The sequence below is a fragment of the Propithecus coquereli genome, unplaced genomic scaffold, assembly GCF_000956105.1.
Source record: "Propithecus coquereli isolate 6110/MARCELLA unplaced genomic scaffold, Pcoq_1.0 Scaffold35, whole genome shotgun sequence".
Taxonomy (NCBI): Eukaryota; Metazoa; Chordata; class Mammalia; order Primates; family Indriidae; genus Propithecus; species Propithecus coquereli.
The window spans coordinates 4,613,718-4,618,725 of NW_012149174.1; positions in this window are offsets into that span (position 1 = coordinate 4,613,718).

Below are 5,008 nucleotides of genomic sequence, written 5' to 3' on the forward strand. Positions count from 1 at the left end.
TGCTGGGAAAAAGGTGACCAAGACAAATGTCTCTGCCCTCATGGAGCTTACATTCTGCCACCATTAATGTCTACAGGTCACCACCCATGGAAAACATTGCTCACCCAGGAAGGGTTTCACTGAGCACATGGAAGTTTCTCAGGGATTCTCTAAGAGTAAGCTGTACCACACCCATGGGTTTTCAGCGTGTAAGCAAGGACCACTTGGCTTCTTTGGCCATGGAGAGAATGTACCGGGAACACTGGTTGCCATGTGAGAGTCTCAGTCCTGACATTGGGAGGCTCAAGCTCCAGTAAGTCCATGCTGTGCTCGAGAGTTAAGGGTCCACACCTCCCATCCATTAGGGTGACCACTGTCAAAAAAAAAAAAAGAAAGAAAAAAGAAAACAACAAGTGTTGGTGAGGATGTGGAAAAATTAGAACTCTTGTATACTGCTAGTTTTGATTGTAAAATGGTGTGACTGCTGTGGAAAACAGTATAGAGTTTTCTCAAAAAATTAAAAATAGAACTACCATATGGTCCAGCAATCCTACATCTGGGTATATATCCAAAAGAATCGAAAGCAGGGTCTTGAGAGATAGTTGCACATTCATGTTCTTAACAGCATTGTTCAAAATAGCCAAGAGGTGGGAGCAACCCAACTGTCTGTGGCTGTGGCTGGACAAAGTGTGCCATCCACATAAATGGAATATTATTCAGCCTTAAAAAGAAAGGAATCCTGTCACATGCTGCAACATGGATGAACTTTGAGGACATTATGCTAAGTTTAACAAGCCAGTCACAAAAAGACAAATACTGCATAATTCCATCTATGTGAGAGATCAAAAGGAGTCAAATTCATAAAAACAGAAAGTAGAATGGATTTTGCCAAGGGCAGTGGGGAGGGAGAAATGGGGAGTTGTTCAATGATACAGAGTTTTAATTTTGCAACATGAAAAAGTTCTGGATAGTGGATGCACAAGGTAAATAAACTTAACACTATTGAACTGTACAGTTAAAAATGGTTAAAATGGTAAATTTTAGGTATTTTTTACCACAGTAAAAAAATTTTAAAAAATAGAGTTAAGGCTCTGGTGGCTAAGAGCTGTGGCTGCAGCCTGGACCGAGGGAAGAAGTGGGAGGTGCGTGTGTCCAGGTGTCTGTGGTGCGGGGTGGGCTGGAGGGAGGGGGGAGGCTCCGCTCTGCCTCCACCCTGTTCCAGAGGTTCTGGAAGCTCAGATTAATGCGATCACTAGAGAATGTGGGCTGATTTTTACTTGGAGGTGGCCTCCAGAGGAAGTGAATTGGGGCCCAGTGGCTGGCAGTGGTCCCTGCCAGGTCTCTGAGTCCCTACGTTTCTATCACAAGAGAAGAAATAGAACCTAGTGCAGAGCAAGTTTCCAAGAGTTCACATCCCATCTCTACCACTTACTTAGCTGTGTGATCTTGGACAAGGTAACTGATTGCTCAGTTTTCTCATCTATAAAATGGGGACAGTAACAGTATCTGCATCATAGGTATACAATCATCCTATGGGAGCTCTTAGCATTTTGTCCCATGTGCTAAGTCAGTGTTTGGGAGGCTCAGGGATTCTTGATAGGATGGACGTATGTACGCGTGGGGAAATACATGTCACAATTTCAGAACCGGGCATCTGGGTGGCAATGTGTTCAGTGAAAATGTAGTTACTTCTGGCCAAGAGAAGCTGACAGCCTGAACTGACCCTTCCTTGGTCAGAGGGCAGAGTAGCACATGCAGCCATGCATTAAACAAAGCCATTTTGCTCAGCCTTGCAAGGCCGACCTAAGAGCAGCTGGAACGACAGTAGGATGGAGGGGCTGCGGCACCTCCCTAACCGCACTCCCTGGGCAGATTGCATTTTCCTTCTCTGCCCACCCACGGCTGGCTGGGAGGAGGCACTTGGCTGTGAGGGAGTGACCGGACACACGTGCAGGAAGCTGCAGGTGCCCCAGGCTGGGGCCTTGGGACACATGCCATTTTGGGGCTGGCGCCTCCCATCCAGGCTCCAGGCTCCTCTGAAGAATCACCCAGACCAACTCCTGAGGGTGCATTTAAAAACCGGTTCTTCCAGCTATTAACCCTGCAACTCCTGAGAGAACACACACCCAGGTGGAACTAATTAGGGTGAAACAGGAGATCAGACTCTAGGAATTCAGTGCCAGCCTCCCCGCAGGTCACTCAGGGGTTGGGACGTTGGTGGGCCTGCTGCAGACGTCAGCTCAGAGCCCACATCTATGCGGGGCCCCGCACTCCCCGGCTGCTCCAGGGGTGTGCGCCTTGCTCTGGGGGAGCCGCACAGTGACTGCTGTGTAGTCGTAACACCTAAGGATGGAGGATGTGGATGAAAGACCATTTCTTGAGCATTTTGTCTGTGGTGCCAGACACTTTACATTAATCATCTCCATCCTCACACCCACCCTGTGAGATGGGTACAATTACTATTATCATTTTTTAGATAAGGAGACTGAGAAGGTACCTATTTCAGTTCCCCTGCCTCTGAGCAATGGAACTGGGATGAAACCCAGGTGTCTCAGACTCCAAATGCTGCTCATAGCTGCTTCCCCTTCCTGCCTCACGATAAAGATGAAACGATCACCCTGGCTCGTATACTTGGCACTGCCTGTCACGCTTATAGGCGACTGCTAGCGTTAGATGTTGGTGACAAGAACACTACACTAATGATGTGAAACAGTCAAAACTTTAAAAAAAAAATCACATCACTCCTTTTTACAAAAATCTTCATTGACTTCTCTACTTACCAAATCAAGTTCAAACTCTTTAGCATGCAATACAAAACGATAAAGAGATTACGACAAAATGCCAAACTTCTGTTTCCCTTTTCCCTTTCAAGAATGATCTTCAGTCTGGAAAGGGAAAAATAACACTACGAGTTGGAATTGGAGCCCAAGACTGGTGAGAAGACATGTAGGGAGCACGACGGCATTGGAAGGGGAGTCTAAGTCGCCTCACCCTGACCAGTGACTCCCTAGTCCTAGCCGGGGCATGTAGACAGCGGCAGGTCAGATTGCTCAGTGGCTGTCATTAGTCTTTCACAAGCCAGAGCATACATGAGACAGCGCCAAAGGATGGGGTGCGCAAAAGTCCCAGTTTTCAAAAGGGAGAACACTTTGGATCTACAAAACTATAAACCTATAATTGGGAAGGGGACCCCGGTACATTGCAGTGCATGCTATTACGCAGTGTGTGCCCCTTAGAAATAGGAACGCAGATCGCTAAAGAGCTACAGGGGTCTGCTGGAAACCAGTCATGCCAGTCTCACCTCATTTCCTTCTCTAATGGGGTTGCAGGGCTGGTAGATCAGGGAGATGTGGATGATGTGGTTTATCTGGATTCCGGCAACTCGACAAAATTAGGAAAGTGTGAACTAGAGGTGCCTTTGGTTAGAAGAATTCACAACTGATTGAATACATACACCTGGGAAATGCTAATTTATGGTAACTCAGACCAATCTTTAGCAGTGGGCCACAGGGCTCTGTCCTGAGCCCTGTTTTTTGGACATTTTTAATCAGTAACATAAAGGGCAGATGATGTGGCACTGGGAGAGGGTAACAGTTTGGATGCCAGAAATAGGATCCAGACAGACTGAAATAATAGGCAGGATCTAATAGGATGGAATTTAAGTGGAATAAATGGAAGGTTCTGGACTTTGATTTAACAAATGAATGACACAGCTTCAGGATTTTAGCTGACTAAAGGGTCAATATGAGTTCATAGAAATCCAGCCATGGGAAGTGGCTCATGGCCCCCCTCTGCCTTCAGGACGCCTAATCCCTTCTTAGCATCGTGTTCAGGGTCCTCCAGATGTGAACTGACTACCAATCTCGCGACAGGATCAGCAACGTGCCTGCCCGCGCACACCGTTCCACCTTCTTCTCCCACGGCTCACCCGCTGGGTGCTCACCCACTCTCTAAGATCTGGCTTGGCGATGTCACAGAACACTTACTGCTCTGTGCTTCCTCGTGGCACGTGCCACATTTTGTGGAAATGACCAATTCCCCTCCATGCACTCCTTGGGGACAGGGGCGATCCCATTCACAGAGCAGGTGTCCAACAGATGTTTGTGAAATGGGTCTTGCTAGTTCCGCCTTTTGTTGCGTTTGTGCAGGAGTGACGGGCAGAAATGACTTCCCGATTCTGCTCACACGGGGCAGGTCAGACAACTCAACTTGGGGTTTCAGTTCTGGGTCTCATACTTCAAAAGAGACAATGAGACAGGGCAGGGCGACCCCACGAAAGGGCAAGCTGGGTGGTGAAGCATCTGGACACTCCAGCTTGTGAGGAAAGGTGGAAAAAACGGGGACATTCACCCGGGAAAAAGGAAGGCTTAGGTGAGGATGTGAGAGCTGTCCTCAGATATTTGGGAGACTGTCTGGTGGTCCCTCACTGTCTAAGGGGCAGGGACTCCTTCGAGAACATGAGGAAGCCCTGAACACAAGGCTACTGTATGTCATGTTCACAGGGTGGGAGGCGGGACGGGGTGAGGATTAAGAGCCTGGCTCTGAGCCTCGCTCACTTCCTGCGTCTGAATCTGCTGAGCCGCCCACAGGCTGAGCGGCCTTGGGCAAGTGGCCTGACCTCCTTGCCTGTCTGCTTATCTGCAACATGGAGATAAACACATCACCACCTCATAGGAAGACTAAATGTGACAGTGCATGAAATATGTGTGGAACAAAGTCTGCCATTTTCAATAAATGTTAGCTTAAAAAATTCAAGTGTGTGCCGTCCCCCAAAGAGTAAAAGAGTTCACTCCAGAGGGCCACGGGTGCCGGGTAAAGCACCCCTGGACTTGGCTTCTCTGTGTCGCTCTAGATTCCCCCTCCCTGGCCCGTGGACACATGGGGTCCCAGCCACCGACTTCTTCCTCTTTGTCTGAGCTCCACCCTCTCTGAGCCCAACTGCTGCTTTTAAAAATTTATTTATTTAATTATTCATTCATTTATTTATTTAGAGACAGTATCTCACTCTGTCACCCAGGCTAGGGTGCAG